Source organism: Echeneis naucrates, chromosome 18 (genome assembly GCF_900963305.1).
Source record: "Echeneis naucrates chromosome 18, fEcheNa1.1, whole genome shotgun sequence".
In the NCBI taxonomy this organism is placed as follows: domain Eukaryota; kingdom Metazoa; phylum Chordata; class Actinopteri; order Carangiformes; family Echeneidae; genus Echeneis; species Echeneis naucrates.
This window is the reverse complement of record NC_042528.1, coordinates 15,206,538-15,223,468: the sequence shown is the minus strand read 5'-3', so window position 1 is coordinate 15,223,468 and position 16,931 is coordinate 15,206,538. Positions and strand designations below refer to the sequence as shown.

At 41.6% G+C, this 16,931-nt stretch overlaps 1 long non-coding RNA gene and 5 other non-coding genes across 6 annotated transcripts; 2 read left to right on the top strand and 4 right to left on the bottom strand.

Moving 5' to 3' along the window:
• Positions 1-1,557: 1,557 nt before the first annotated feature.
• On the bottom strand, positions 1,558-1,639 carry trnas-uga (transfer RNA serine (anticodon UGA)). The gene has a single exon. It is a non-coding gene; the product is annotated as a tRNA-Ser (tRNA).
• A 3,150-nt stretch (positions 1,640-4,789) lies between these two features.
• Positions 4,790-4,863, top strand: trnai-aau (transfer RNA isoleucine (anticodon AAU)). Its single transcript has one exon. It is a non-coding gene; the product is annotated as a tRNA-Ile (tRNA).
• Positions 4,864-5,296: 433 nt separating this feature from the next.
• On the bottom strand, positions 5,297-5,368 carry trnae-uuc (transfer RNA glutamic acid (anticodon UUC)). Its single transcript has one exon. It is a non-coding gene; the product is annotated as a tRNA-Glu (tRNA).
• Positions 5,369-9,171: 3,803 nt separating this feature from the next.
• trnad-guc (transfer RNA aspartic acid (anticodon GUC)) lies at positions 9,172-9,243 on the bottom strand. The gene has a single exon. It is a non-coding gene; the product is annotated as a tRNA-Asp (tRNA).
• Positions 9,244-10,064: 821 nt separating this feature from the next.
• LOC115059350 (U2 spliceosomal RNA) lies at positions 10,065-10,255 on the bottom strand. Its single transcript, XR_003842207.1, has one exon. It is a non-coding gene; the product is annotated as a U2 spliceosomal RNA (small nuclear RNA).
• A 3,712-nt stretch (positions 10,256-13,967) lies between these two features.
• On the top strand, positions 13,968-16,083 carry LOC115059166 (uncharacterized). The gene is made up of 4 exons (XR_003842171.1): positions 13,968-14,067; positions 14,536-14,966; positions 15,635-15,815; positions 16,026-16,083. It is a non-coding gene; the product is annotated as an uncharacterized LOC115059166 (long non-coding RNA).
• Positions 16,084-16,931: the final 848 nt, after the last annotated feature.

Below are 16,931 nucleotides of genomic sequence, written 5' to 3'. Positions count from 1 at the left end.
GCCTTTGTTTCAGATTAATCTTTGTGCCACCGTTGCAATGGACTCTCTTTCAGACTTACTTATTTTATTTTACTCACCTGACTTATCTTAAACTAAAATGATGCACCCTGTCCTCCTTCTGCAGAAAGTTTCAATTCCAGCCACATCTCACATCACAAGTCTGTGCTTCAGTTCAGGAAATGTTGATGACAAATTTGTGAATTTAGCTGATCTCAAGAAACAAATAAAAAAATTTGTCAAAATTCCAAACAGGACAACCCCAAAGAGAAACACTTTTGCAGAAATGAATCAACAGTGTCTCTGACTGATGTGATCTGAGTTAGATACTAAGAAGAAATTGATTCTTTACTTCTTTATTGTTTTTGTCAGTTAACGCTGCCCCAACAAGCAGCACTTCCTGAATTCAAAACTCAAGTCAACACTCAGGTTGGATAATAAATTGTGACTTTATGAAAACTTTTTCTCAACTTTTTTCAAGCAGTGTGTTGAATAAATGTGTTGTCCTCCTTCAGCAGGAAGTTTCTGTGGTCTTGGTAACAGTTTGAAGAACAGAATGATCAGACAACGATCCTCTTAAATTCATGAGGACCGTTAGCATATGATGAGAGGACTGTTAACTGCAGTGATTAGAGATTAGGGTTGTGTTGTTGCAGCTGATCCAAAGAATCTATTTAAAATGGCAAATCATCATAATTCTTACTGAATTTCTGAGCAGGACAATCCCAAAGAAAACCATTTATGTAGAAAGGAATAACTGTAGCTGTCTGAGTTAGAGCCTCAGATATGGCTATGGAAGTGCAACAGTCAGAGCTCCGTACACAAGAACAGTCTTGCTTCTGTTTACCAAAAGCCTCCAAAGTCCACCCTGTATGCTGTATCTCCAACAAAGAGCTAAAGTCTTGTGGAGAATGTGGGCATCGATCCCACTACCTGTCACATGCTAAGCGAGCGCTCTACCATTTGAGCTAATTCCCCTGTATGCATGCTAGTACACATTTTCATTTCTGGTGATGACATCACCCAGCCCCCCCATGTTCTCCAAACGGACCCAAAGTGGTACCATTCATTTGTTCTTGCAAAGCTTTAAGTCCATGATTGTGATACATATACTGATCTTTACTTGCACGTTCACAGCGTGATTATATATATTTTGATCTTGGCAGGTGACCGATTGTCTGTAAGTTTTAAAATCTGTTGTTAGTTTTATTAACTTTTGGAAATGAATCACTTTATGCATATTGTTTCTGGAGAGCTCACAGGGGTGCAGTATCTGCTCCAGCAGACCGGTCAGGTGCTGCAGGATGTGCACCCTGATTCACTTCCTCATTGAGGAGCATGATGTGGAGGATGACATGGAGGAAGATGATCCCACAGTGCTGGAGGTCCTTCATGCCCCCAGCACATCCACACTGGTGTCCAGCCAGCGTGCCTTCATCGTCCAGCCCTCTGCCCTCTGACAGTGAAGGCAGTAACTCCAACAGTTCATCCAATATGACCAGGACTGTGGCAGCAAAAAGAAGAAGCATGAAAGAAGCACATGTTGTGACAACAACAGACCTCTGTTGGCAGGATTTGAACCTGCGCGGGGAAACCCCAATGGAGTTCAAGTCCATTGCCTTAACCGCTCGGCCACAAAAACCACACACACCAGCGCCAGCATTACTCAACATTTTCCAGCCTAGATAGTTTCCTCCTCAAAGGAAACAGCACCTTCTTGTTGTGAGGAAGCACAGCTTCCAACTCTTTTTGAGGGAATTATACTGGAGATGACAAACCTGGAGGGGAAGTGTGTGTTTGGGGACATCTGGAGAGAATTGGACCTGGTAGACCTCCAAACCTACCTTGGAAGTAATACAGACAAACCAGGTTCAGTCCAAATAGTTCCAGTTTTGTTGTTGCTTCTGTCTGCAGAACTCAAAGGTATCTGGCAGGACCATGATTGCCTTTTGAGCTTCTTTAACACAGTAGCACTCTACTGTGGAGGTCATGACAAAAAAGTGGGAGGAGTCTTTGATCTCTGTGATGTCATTAGAACCTTTGTGACATCACAGAATCAGCATCTCCTTTGATGGTTACTGATGGAACAGGAAAAGGAGATGCTCTTTGCTCTTTTTCCCCTTTCAGTGTTAATTTACAAAAACAACAATAAGTCTTGGAGCCATGTTTTCTTCAGACCTAACTCGGATCACTCCAATCAGAGACACTGATGAAGTATTTGTGCATAAGTGCTTCTCTTTGAGGTTGTCCTGGTTGGAATTTGGACAAAAAAGATGAGGAATGTCAGTCCTTCAATCACCAGGACAGCAGATATTATCAGTGATATGGGGGGTGAGGGTTGAGGAAGTAATTTGAAAGTCACAAATGTTACCTTAACTTAACTTGTTGGGGCAGTGCTGACTGACAAAGACAACAACTTCTTCTTAGGATACAATACTGATCATTTCGATTATGAAACACAGACGACTTCCTTTTGTACAAGTGCTTCTCTTAGCGGTTATCCTATGAGCAGAGTGGCCCAGTGGAAGCGTGCTGGGCCCATAATCCAGAGGTCAATGGATCGAAACCATCCTCTGCTAATGGCTTTTTAGCAACAGCTAGCTGTTCACTATCCAAAGTTTGTCGTATTTGAAGATGACATCATTACAATAGTAACAATGCCATACTGAAGCTGCACTAGCTGAAGAGGGAAGATCTTCAGTCTTGACGGTTGTTTGCTTTCATGGACCAAGTTTCCCAGGTGGGGAGCTACAGAGCATGTTGGAGAATCTCTGTAATCTGCACAGCCTTAAAATATGACACAGCTGAGTGCTGTTGTTAGGACTCATCTAGCAGAGAGACAAACTGTACCACTTCAGGTCCATTCAGAGAACATGGCGGGCTGGGTGACACCATCACCCGAAATTAAAATGTGTAATTGTTCTAGAGGTCCCAGGTTCAAATCCCGGACGAGCCCTGCATGTGATGTGTCCACTGATCTGCATCCTTGTTCAAGTATCTGAATATGGGGCATCAAGAATTAAGGAAGGAAACTGTGACAAGGCTTTTGATATTCATTCCACCTGCCTCTAACAAAATGTTAATGAAATATACCAAACTTGAAAATTTAAAATGTGATGAAGTAACATGATATTCTATCTGTCACCAACTTTACTGGTCCATCATTATGATGCATATACGGCTCTTTATTTGTACGTGCACAGTGTGATTATATATATTTTTATCTTGGCAGGTGACCGATTGTCTGCTAGTTTGTTCGCACGACTTTGGCAGCTGTGAAAGTATCTCCAGGAGTAAAATGATTAAATCGCGTCGTCTTTTTAATTGTCAATCTCTATATTATATCAGAGGCCCTTTATGGTGCATATACTTGCATTTGTACTTGTATACACACACACACACACACACACACACAAAGGCACATTACCATCCACCTTTTCCAGCCCTCATGGTTCTTGGGGAATCCATACATGCTGTAACCCTTCTCGGACTGATTGGAGCATCCAAACGCTGCATAGCCAACCATGGTATGATACTGATCTACAAAATGTTAGTTGTAACCAATGAACCATGACACAACTGAACGAACTTTTCCGATTGCAGCCTGCTATTCCAGCTAGAATTATCCTAAATATCTGCCTTTAGGGCCATCGTGAATGATTTCTAAATATCTTTGAAATCTGTTGATGGTGAACTCAGAGGTTGTTAAAGGGGCCTTTTCCCAAAGCTTAGCTTGCATGCCAGTACAGGGGAATTAGCTCAAATGGTAGAGCGCTCGCTTAGCATGTGAGAGGTAGTGGGACTGGTATCTGCTATCTGGGCTTTGCTTGGTTTCACCTCCTCAACCAAAGTTGAAGCTGTACCAGAAGGAGAACGTTAAGTTTTCACTGTTATGATATCAGACTTCTGCAGACAGGATACTGAGATCGGACTTTCAGAATAAAGTAGCACAGGTACAGCACACAGCTGAAACGTTTCCTGTTCAGGATGGAATATGGCACCTGCTCTCTGGTGCTCTCATCTGGTGATGGATGTGCAATGTGTAAAATGCAGTTGAGGTTGATGGTAAAGTGGCTTGTTTTAATGTAGGTTAATGGGAAAATAGGAAAGACACTTATTGACACCATTGTTGTTTCCATCATCCACCTCTGCAAACAGATGATCCGACCCTGACGTGAGTTGAACCATCAGAGTCAGACGCGCTACCATTACACCACAGAGTCTCTCAGAAGCGCACAACTGTAGGAGTTGAAACGCAGCAAAACATATTAAATGACCAAAATAAAGATTTGAAGAAGGAAATACACATAACAGTCTGTGTTTTTTGTCAATTTTTTGAGGATTTTTTGCAGTTCCTCATCAGAGACTGGCAGCTGGACACACATGTCAGGATGGCTCAGTGGTCTTTTGGAGCCCACTGAGAGACGTGCTGTGTTTAATCTACTTTCTCTTATCCAGCATACATCGACCAACAATGACTGCTAGAGTCAAATATCTTATCAGCCAACATGAAACTATCTGAGGTTTAAAATGGTGTAACTACAGCTGCTGGTCATTAAGTCTCTGTGGGGCAATGAGCCAGTGTGTTTGGCTGTTAACTGAAAGGATGGTGGACAGGAACCTGCAGAGAGATGCTGAGGTTGTGAGTTCAAGCCTCAGCTGGAGCATCTGGCAGTCTGTGGATTACTCCTGGAATGATCTAAATAAACTTTGCACCAGAGTGTAGCAAAAAAATATATGTGATTATTTAAGTTTGATTTGTAAAAATAAGCCAATAAAACAATTTCGCACAGGCCGGTTAGCTCAGCTGGTTAGAGCGTGGTGCTAATAACGCCAAGGTCATGGGTTCAATCCCCATACTGGCCACAAGCAGCATCTCAGAACTTGGTGTTGTTCTCTCCGTATACTTCAATGCAGTCTGAAGTCTTTTTCCAACCAGTGGAACTGCCCCCTGGTGGTCGTTAGAAGTGCCGCTTAACTTATCAGATACAACAATAACACAAAGTTACAATGATCAGACCAAAGACTGCTACTTGTACTTTGAATCCACTGATCTGAGTTCAGCTCTCAGTGGAACCTCTGCCATCTGATTTAGTGTGAGAGGGATTGAGAATAACCTTCACCTATAGAACGTGAATAACATGCACCCACCACCCAAAACAGAGACAAGGCTTCATCAGATGATTTCTCTTTTCTGCCTCTGTGGTTAGGTAAAGGTCCAAAGAGGATGTAGATCAGTGGTAGACATTCATCAAAGTAACAGGACATGCTCGTGGTAGGTCCATTGTTGTGAAGTAAATTCCCATACCGGGAGTTGAACCCAGGCCACCTGGGTGAAAACCAGGAATCCTGACCGCTAGACCATATGGGACATTTTTGCGTTATGGGGTCAATCACCTGGATTTTTCAATAAAAAAAGGCTTTCCCTGACCGGGAATCGAACCGGAAATTATCCTGTTGTAAAAGGCTTGTTGGTCGAGGGGTATGATTCTTGCTTTGGGTGTGAGAGGGCCTGGGTTCAACTCCCAAATGAGCCCTTGGTATTATGTCGCCATTATCAGTTCCTGACCTTCATGACTCTTCCCAAAGTTTGTCTCCTATGAAAAGTGGTCAATCACCAAATTTCCATCTGTGCAACACAGCAGCAACCACTTTGTTTTGTCCAGAAACTGCAAGCAAAAGCTGTAATACAGGAAGTGATCAGCAGGAACTCCACTGAGAGTGAAGCACTGCTGGGGTTTGGATGCAGGATGTTCTGTTTATAAGACAGACACTTTAAGCAGCTCAGCATCAGTACTGCCAGTTTCTCTGCAGTTTCATCTGGAGAGTTGGACCTGGTAGACCTCCAAACCTACCTGGGTCTGAAAAGAGACAACAAAACAAGCCTGAGATGCTGCAAATGTGATGCCTATGTTTGTACGGCCCACTCTGACCTGAGTGCCAAATGCCACTCACGTGCATGAATTCACATACACACAAACACACACCGGCGCCACCCGAGAGCACGGCGTTTCCAACATTTTGATGTTGGTTCATAAAGTACTTTGCAGTTTAAACGCACAAAGTAAACAAATCATCATCATCAAGATCACAGGTTGGTAACATCACCTGTAAGGAGAGTGGAGCAGTGGAAGAGTGCTGGGCCCAAAACCCAGAGGTGGATGATGGAAACCATCCTCTGCTCAGGCAGTGATCAAATCATAAACAATGTTCTACGAAAAGGGCAATCACCAAATTTCCATCTGCTCAACACAGCCACAACAACTAGCTCACTTGTTTTTTGATCCTTTCATTTTCCCTCAGCAGGCCTTCTTCTGCTGTGTTGCCGTTATTTTGGCCTCCATGTGCGATCTTCATCCTCTTTGGCATGATGTTTGTGTTTGTCAGTGTGCTTCACTGTCGTCCTCCTGTGCATGTACTGTGATGTGACTCTGTCTGCCAGCTGGTATTTACATGGAATTATGGGGAGCCAATGACATCACATGTGATTATATATATTTTTATTTTGGCAGGTGACCAATTGTCTGCTAGTTTGTTCTCACGTCTTTGGCAGCTGTGAAAGTATCTCCAGGAGTAAAATTATTAAATCAATACCTTGTTTTAATTGACAATTTCTATATTATATCAGAGGCCCTTTGTGATGCATATACTTATCTTTATTTGCATTTGTATCTGTATACACACACACACACACACACACACACAAACACATACACCTCCTTTGCCAGCCCTCATGGTTCTTGGGGAATCCATACATGTGGAAACCCTTCTCGGACTGATTGGAGCATCCAAACGCTGCACAGCCAACCATGGTATGATACTGATCAACAAAATGTTAGTTGTAACCAATGAACCATTACACAACTGAACATCATCTTTTTTTATTTATTTTTTTTATTTTGGTCTTTTAAAAGTGTGGGCGGTCAAAAGCTGACCAAAACAACTTTGTCTAGACAGGATGTCTATGTTTAGTTCACTTGTTGTGAACTTGTGGGATCTTCATCCTCTTTGGCATGATGTTTGTGTTTGTCAGTGTGTTTCGCTGTAGTTCTCCTGTGCATGTACTGTGATGTGCCTGCCAGTTGGTATTTACATGGAATTATGGGGAGCCAATGACATCGCAGTCACTTCAAAGGCAAGTGAATCATTTCAAAGGCGATGGAATCTTGTCCCAGTAATGTCTTATAGAGCAGAAGACAGAGTTTTGTTTTTTAATAATGTATTATATTATCTTCTACCCACGTTCATTATTCTAATTGACCACTAGTGTGCAGTTACAGTCTATTGGTGTAACACATCATGGATTCTAGGTCTCCCACATGAATGCCTTTTATACCAGGCATTGCTGCTTAAAGCCGAAAAGAGAGTGAAAAAAATATGCAGGAAATTTCAAGTTGTTAAATCCCTAACCCTAACCCTAACAAACTTTTAGAAACAGCTAGCTGTTCGCGATCTATGGTTGGTTATATTTGAAAATGGTGTCATTACAACCGTAACAATGCTCCACTGCCACTCCACCAATCAAATCAGGTTTATTTGTATAGTGCCAAATCACAACAAAGTTACATCAATCATCTTTCAAGTCAAAAAAGTCAAGTCAGTGCTCAAGTTAAGGTAACATTTGTGACTTTCAAACTACTTCCTTATCCCCCACCCCCCATATCACTGATAATATCTGCTGTCCTGGTGATTGAAGAAAGGAAGGAATGGCATTCCTACGCAGATTCCGCAGTGATGGGATTCGAGTTTATATGCTGCAACTCCATTAGCTATGAGCAGAGTGGCGCAGCGGAAGCGTGCTGGGCCCATAACCCAGAGGTCGATGGATTGAAACCATCCTCTGCTAATGGTGTTTTAGCAACAGCAAGCTGTTCACTATCCAAAGTTTGTTATATGTGAAGATGACATCATTACAATAGTAATTGAAAGGCATTTCCTGTCTTTCATTGATCTCCAAAGCTACACAGATGCATACGTCACACTCTTGTTCATGTTTGCTTCAAATGGTTGAGTGCATGCGCACAAAGACGCACAGAAGTGTCCCTGGACTGATCATTGTAACTTTGTGTTATTGTTGTATCTGGTAAGTTAAGGACCATAAACTTTCTATAAAAGTGGATGAGTAGGTTAAAAAGTACTTCCACCTGCAGTCTATCTAATGACCACCAGGGGGCGGCTCCACTCTGTGACACAATTATCAATGTGATCAGCTGTTTACTGAAAGGCTGTGAAGCCCACCAGAGACCTGCTGTGTTTAGTTCACTTGTTGCTGTGTGTAGTTGGAACAGCAGGCTGCAACATCATGTCTCTGTGGGGCGATTGGTCAGCGCGTTTGGCTGTTAACTGAAAGGATGGTGGTTTGAGCTCACCCAGGGACGTGCTTTGTCTTATCCACTGGAATTATAGTGGACATGTGGAACGCCAAGATTTGATCTGGAGAAGGTGTATGACTGGGTTCACAGGGATGTTCTGGAGTATGGAGCCATCCCATCACTATATGACAATAAGCTTCCCTTTCCCCGAGACAACTACAGGGTGTAAGAGATGTACAGCTGTGGTGAGGACAGGTTACAGGTTACATCATGTGTTAAACTGAGAACTCAGTCGTCACACTCAACTGATGTTGTATGCAGGATCCAAAGGAATGGAGGCAACTGGCAGTGGTGGGATTCAAACCCACACCTCCGAAGCCTTGTGAGCAGAGAGGAGGCTTCATCAGATGGTTCTTCTTTTCACCTGCTGCAGCAGCTCAGAGCCTCTGTGGTTAGGTAAATATCCAAAGAGGATGTAGCTCAGTGGTAGAGGAGCTGCCATATTTCAGGTATTCTGCCTCCTCTTTCATCCAAACAGTTAAATATTGTTTAAAGTTTGTGAGGTTGGATGCTGCACAACAATGTATTTGAATTAAAGTTGATATCTTTCTATGATGATCCATCATGGACCGCTGGACACTTTCATATCAGTAAATCCACCGTGTTTTAAAGAAGTTCAGAGTGTTTCAGAGTTTCTGACATGATACAGACAGACAGAGAGAGAAGAGTCCCGACACTCCCTGATCTCACCGCGGGGCAGTCACGTGGTTCATGAGCTACAACGGAGTCCTGTGGGTGTGCGGCCATTTTGTTTACTTCTATCACTCTGGTTAATAACATACTATAGAAAAACACACGTGCTCTCCCCGTCGGGGAATCGAACCCCGGTCTTCCGCGTGACAGGCGGAGATACTGTCCACTATACTAACGAGGAGCTGCGAAGAGGCTTTTAGTGTGTGATGTAAAAATGACAACCACTACACTACAGAAACTGCATGAACGTGAGAGAGTGACGTGTGAATCTGTGTCGCCTGGGAGATCAATGAAAGGCAGGAAATGCCTTTGATCTCCAGTGACGTCACACAGTCTCGTTGTGGAGTTGTGCATCAGTGAAACATTCATTCATACACGACGACATCACGTATATTGTTGGAATAGAAAATCTTATTTTTTCTCTGTGTGCTCCTGAGAAAGAGGCTCAAATCCAAACCCAGGAGACAGAAGTTGAGTGAGTCAGTGAGGAAGAAGCTGCTCGTTCTCCTTCAACAGTTTGATCTGAGGAAAAGTCACTTCCTCTTTTCAGGAATCAACTTCTACCATCTGTCCACTAGATGGAGATAACTGAGCATCAACTGAGAACTGAGTTCTTCATCATCTGGAAACAGACAGCATTGTTTTCTTCAGCTGGAGCTCTTTGTTCAAATCTACATTGAGATTCAGAGCCAAATGTTTTTCCTTTCCTGGATTTACTTCATCATTTCAGTCACTCTGTGGATTCAGCTGACAAATGCAAAATACAACCAACATTTAAACGATGACGTGTTGAAACAAAACTTTATTGATTCAGTCTGGTCAGCAGAATATAACATGATGAAATCAGCAACATTAAACTGATGTTTCTACATGAATGCATCACTGATTCTAAAACCATAAACTGAACATGAACACTCTGTACACTCAGCGTTACACACATGAAGACAACATCATGTGTTTAAGGTGATGTTGAGCTGAACAGGACTTGTATTGAACACACAGAGGGAGTGCACCGTTCCTGGAGATACTGCAATACCAGGTCGATGCGTGGAGTGGACGGAGCAAGCCCCTATTCCATCTCCCTGTTCCAAAAATCTATTCAATATATGGTCCCCGGGTAGGGGACGTATCAGATATTAAACTGATAAGAACAGATACTACACTTGATCTTAGCCAAAAGGCCGAGAAGCGATACCGCTCAGCTGTCGGAGGTAACGGAGTGTTTCTCCGCACCGACCCGCTAAGTGAGGGGTCAGAGTCGGCTTCAGTAACAACATCACTCCGAGAGAGAGACACAAACAGAAGACATGAAGGAACGAAGGAGGGATCAGAAAACAACCACAGACATGTTATTTTCACAAAGTTACGTTGTAGAGCAAAGAAAACGTCTCTTCTTGGTCACCTGTAAAACTTCATATCTATGTCAGTTTACCAGCTGAATATTATTGTGAAAACATCAGTTTGTCCTCTCATGTGATTGGCCTCATGGTGTGTCCATCAAAATAACCCCCCTGTCTGCACGGATTCTCTGAAGATTCGGCTCTCCTCGACTGGACTCGGCTTTTTTCGACCGAAAGAGAGAATAATATAATGAAAGAGTGACTTTGTCATCCACAGAATAAAACCACAAATCACTGAACACTCATATATTTAAAATAGCATTAAAAGTACTTTAACCCAATATTAGCTTAATGCTAACATACAATGGAAAACGTCATAGACCGGCTAACGGGATTATCATCAGTACCGCGATGATTTTAAAGCGTCAATTAATTTATTTCAGATCTAACATGGCAGTAACACGTTGGGGAGAGCCGGTACAAAGTAACACAGGACAAATGTAACACGGCGATTTACTCAGAATCGGAAGAATGTAAACGCACTAAATGACGTCACCACTTTCAGCAAGCAATACTCCCCAGACCAGAGAAAATCTGGTGACTACGTCACACTTCCACTAAATTATTGCCGAGACCTAAAAGTAAATTAGTCGGTTTAAACATTGTGATTATCATTTCCCGTGTCATATTTATAATGATATTATAGGCAATTTAGTTTTTAACTCAGTTTTATGGTTAAGGAGAAAATCTGGTGTAAATGTTGGAAGTCACTGTCTGAAAGAAAGTAATGCAGCCGCACTCTGCGAGTTAACAGCTTATCAAAACACAACGATTCTGTTTTGTCATGACAGACAAGAGTATAAAGAGAACAACACAAAGAAAGCTGGTTCCGAACCCTAACCCTGGTTTATGTGCAAATCATTGCAAAATTGTAATCATATACAAGCAAGATGATTCACATTAAAGCTTATACTTTTGACATTTTTGAAGCAAATAAAATGATTGAAGTGCATTTTATATTTGTAATTGTGAATTAGCGAGGAAGTTGTCCAATGTTTGAAAAAAAAAAATACAAAAATGTAACCAATTCCAGTTCACAATTTGATTGTGTTACTTTCATCCGGGCGGGACGACACACATTCAACAGCATCACTGATTCAGGAGCAGCACAGTGAAAACTGTACACATTACTGGAGAAAGTGATAAATGACATTCTCCGTGTTTTCCTGTAAATCAGTGCTGCTGAAAAACTCCTGACATTTTCCAGCCAAAGTCAAATCTCATGATGGGACAGTGAAGGAATATCCAGTGTGTAAGAACAGTGCGGCACCCTGGACGTTTTATTCGTTCAGATTATGTCCAGAATTATTTCTAATTAGTTCTTGTAATTAACTTGCCCCCCCCAGCATTATTTTTTCTCATTAATATAGTTTAAAACGCTCTGTGTCCCTGATAAAACACTCACCTTCACCTGAGGTAACTGTAGATCAGCACCCATTTGCGTCAGAAGGTGTCAGTCTCGGCTTTGTAATGAGGCGGACGGCCGCTGGAGTCCTGTTGTAGCAGGAAGCAGCACAGAAGGCCGAAACTCACCCAAGACCGTCTCTGTTTCTGTTCTACAGGTGAGCAAAGTGCAAAAGCGCCTCATACAGTTATATTAAGTTTATTTCTTAAGTTGTGGTGTGTGTTTACAATGTAGTTAACGTCCGTAAATAAGGCAGCTAACTACTGCTAGCCTCAGCTGCTAATACAGCATGTCGTGCCCGCTGTAGCGGGTAATGCTAGTTCCCTTACTTTGTACTTTTATCGTTATCATGTGAATAAATAATAAGTTCAGAGGTTTGTAAACAGGAAGCAGCCACTATAAACAGTTAAATACGTGTTGCAGCTAAATACTATGTTCAGTAGCTGATATGTTAAACCAGTGGTTGTCAACCTTTCTGGGGTCCTGGACCCCCTGCATGTTTTAGATCGACCCTGAGGACCCAATTTGATAGAAACAGAGAGAAACTGCATTTTAAATAGCATTTTGGCATTTATTCACTCTTTTAGGCAAATATGAGCTTTCTATAGCAACTTCCAGAACAAAAAAAAAAAAAAAAATCATACTTATGCAGTTTCTAAGCATAAGGTAACAAAGTATGCCATAAAGTATGCCATTTCCAAAAATATGTAAGAAAACATTTATGCAGCATCTCCTGAACTTTAGCTTCCAGATATTGTAATAAGTAGCTTACATAAATATGAATTTCATAAAACATATTTTTATGCACTCTTCAAGAACAAAAACATAAAGTATGAAACCTCAATGAATATCATATAATTATCATATATCATTAAGACTATAATTAAGTCTCATGCCCTCATAACTTGAAAGGGATGCAGATACTGTTGAGTTTGTATCAACAGCGTGACGGATTAACATTAACAATAAATGTCATAGGATCTTTTTTAAGAGACCCCTTTTCATGGACCTCTTGCAATCACACCACAGACCACTAGGGGTCCGCGGACCCCCGGTTGAGAATCACTGTGTTAAACAACTAATAGGAGCAGTTTATCAGGTACACAAATGCTGTGTAAACTGCTTAATGCAACAAATGTTTTATATCCTTAGTTTAAACGAGTCATACAAATAAATACAGTGCTCAGTTGCAGACATAAGAGTGAGAAATTATAGAAGCAGCAGAAAACATGGAATTAGTTATTGTGGTAGACTGCACATGTTCAGTCATGTGTTATGTATTTGTTTAACTGTAGAACAGTTATCAGTACATTATTTGTTTAACTGCAGAACTGTCATAGTTGCATTATTTGTAAACTGTAGGACAGTAATGATTTCATTATTGGTTATTGAATTATTCTGCGCTGTAGTCTTGTTGTAGCAGGAAGCAAGCTCAGTTGTAAAGCCCAAGACGGTCAGCATAGCAGCACAGAAAGCTGATACTCATCCAAGACTGTCTCTATATTCTGTTTTACAGTGGTTATTGTACAATATAATCACTGGCACCTGGGTGAAAGTTGTCATCATTGTACAAGTGTTACACTTAAACACTCGATCATGTCCATGGAGTGTCTGTGTCCCTTTTCCTTTTCAAATGCTGTCCAATACAGGTGAGTCAGATTCTGAGAGTTAAAGATAAACAGACAGCATCCAGTGAGACAACAGAAGCCCAGCAGAGGACAGAGACAGAAACACAGGTACTAACAACAACAACAAATGTCTGGAGTGTAGCTGACAGGCCTCACATGGTCCATATGGACACCTGGACTTGTTATTCTGCTTCCTCCTCAGTCTTAAATATTGTAAAGAAAAGGTATTTGCCTATTTATCTTGATGTAGATTTGAACAAATGGTTAAATGGGAAGTTGAGCTCCATCAGATTTTCAGTGTGATTCTCTAGAAAGGAAGAAAACAACGATCACTGATCCAAACTGCCTGTTTGAAGATGACCAAGAACTCAGTTCTCTCTATCTATTGGACAGAGTGTAGAAGTTCATCACATGACTGATCTATTATGAGGAAGAAAACTGGTTCAGTGTTGAGGAAGTGACTTTTCCTCACATCAAACACGGGACAAGACTGATGAGAAAGAACAAGCAGCGACACATTTCCTGAGGACACAAATCTCTGTGTGTAAATGGACCTGAAGGGAGTTCAACAGGTGAGAATCTATAAATGTTTTGAACAAGATCACTTTTATCTTTGATTTTCATGTTACTTTTGGCAGCAGATTGGTTGTAACCAAGTTTATTGTTGAAAGTTTCCTCAGACCTGGTTGACCAGCTGAGAAGCCTCTGAACTCTGTTTGACTTAGTTTACTGGTTCTTTTTTCCTCCAATACAAACAGAAAGAATGAGAAATAAAGGCAGCAGTTTTATGTGACCAGTTTTGTCCAACAAAAGCAGTTTGATGGTTTTTATCCATACTGTGATTGATTTAATGTGAAATGTTCACACATGGTTTCAGATCAAAGACAAACCGAGTAATTTTTCAGGGAAATAATTTTTATTCTTTATCACCTTCATCCATGAAGACACCGATTTATTCCATTTAATAATCAAGGTCTGTGTCTCCTGAAAACATTGTCTCAGTTCTGCTGATTTTTTTTTTTTTTTTTTTTTTTTTACAGTGAAACCACAAAAACAGGGAAGTGCAGTTTTCTAAACTGAAGACAGTAAAGAGGGAAGTGATGTCAGTTTAATGTTGATGTAGCAAAAACAAAAAGAACAAATAGTTAAGTGACTGGAGCCCCTGGACCTTTATTTGTGGTATTAATTTCCTCATTTTCCTCTTTATCACATGATATTGTCCTCAGACTCATGATAATAAACCAATGTACATAAATGGTAAAGAAAATTTTGAAATAATAAAGAGAACTATATTTCTGATTGCTCCATCTGTCGGTTGAGCTCAGAGTGACATTGTTTTTGTTGATGATTGTGTAACTTTTCCAGCAGGTAGAGGCTCAGCTATGAATCAGTGTGAGGACAGAGAGGAGGGAGCCCCTCCCTCTAAAACCACTCTGTGTGGGGAACATGAGAGTCAGACCAAAGCTCAGAGGTGAGATGAGGATCTCTAACTGTCCATCTGTCAGAGCTCAGCACTCAGATCACTGCTCCATCATTATTCACTCTCACTGTCACTTACTTTTTTTTTTTTTTGCTGCTATTTTGTTAGTTTGTTTTAGTCGGGAACTCAACCACCATGTGGAGCAAATTTTTATTATTTGTTTTGGACTTTTCAACTAAATTCCTTTGCAGATTTTTTTTTTTATTTATAATTTTTTTTAATCATCATAAAACACTAATTACAAAATAGTGTTTTGTATTTAAAATAGATGTATTAGAAATGTTGCCCATCTCTCAGTTGCATGTTCTGTCCACTGTGGAGGAGGAAGAGTCTGATTGAAGCTCTGTTCCCCCAAAAAACAACGAGACAAAATGAGGGGACACGGTGAAGTGAGGTACTTCCTGTTCTCCCCCTCAACAGTTTGACTCAATGTGATGATGAGCTGGATAATACACATGAAACCTATAATGAAACCAACAAACCTGACCGGGACTTTATTTTTCTGTGTGTGTTGGTGTGTGACAGAGATTCTGGTCTTCAGTCAGTTTCCCTCTTAGACTGACTCCGTCCAGAAGATGGACTGTGTGTTTGGATTTGTGTGTTTTTGGGTGTGTAGCTTTGGAACAAACAGTTTGTCCTGTTTCTTTGTCTTCTGTCAGTCAGAAAGTGTTTCCCTCTCAGACTGACTCTGTCTGAGAGGTCCATCAAGATGGACTGTGATGAGGAAGAGGAGGCCAGACCAGAGTCTCCAGGATCAATCTGTCTGTCTCTGAAGTCTGACTGGTCCAAAGACTTTATTCCTCCAAACTTCAGTAATGAACCTGGACCCTCAGAGACAAAGTAAGAGACTGCAGAGATGAGAATTAAAAATCTGTTCATTGATTAATATTCATGATCCTGAAGCATTTGGGCAGATACAGGAAGACACTGAGATGGAAATTCTCGGTTTTATCACCAGAAACTACTGATGTTTTTTTTTTTTTTTTTTTCCAAAATATGTTGTTAGTCAGATCATGTCAGTTATAAAGAATGTTGTTTATGTTTTCACAGAGACAGGAAGAGAAAAAGACATGTCTCTGAAGAGGAGCAGCCGTCCCACTGTGCTCAGTGTCAGGACGTCCTGAAGGATCCAGTCTCTACCAGCTGTGGACACTGGGTCTGCAGACAGTGCTGCACCTCACACTGGGACCAGTCTGCTTCTTCAGGAGACTCCTCCTGTCCCCAGTGTGGACAAAGATCCAGAACCAGACCAGGTCTAAAGACCAGCCCTGAGCAGAGTGAGACTGAACTTCTGACTTTTTCATCAGATCCTCAGACTCTCTGTCTGCAGTCTGACGTTGTCTCCTCTCTGTCAGCAGATCGTGTTCTACAGGAGGTTTTAGATCAACATAAGATCAGTCTGAGGACCAGATGTCAACATGTGACTGAAGGAACAGGAACAGGAAGTGGAACCCTCCTCAACAGGATCTACACTGAGCTCTACATCACAGAGGGACAGAGTGAAGAGGTTAATACCCAACATGAGGTGAGGCAGCTGGAGAGAACTTCTAAGAAGAAGAGCCTCCATGATGCTCCAATCAAATGTCACCACATCTTTAAAGTCTCACCTGACCAGCAGCGTCCCATCAGACTGGTTCTGACCAACGGCGTCGCTGGAGTTGGAAAAACTTTCTCTGTGCAGAAGTTCAGTCTGGACTGGGCAGAGGGCTTGGAGAACCAGGATGTCAGTCTGCTGGTTCTGCTTTCATTCAGGGAGCTGAACCTGATCAGAGATCAGCAGTACAGTCTTCTCAGGCTGCTTCATGTTTTCCATCCAACATTACAGAAGATCACAACAGAGCAGCTGGCTGCCTGTAAAGTTCTGTTCATCCTGGATGGCCTGGATGAAAGCAGACTTTCACTGGACTTCACCAACAGGGAGGTCGTGTCTGACTTCACACAGGAGTCATCGGTCCA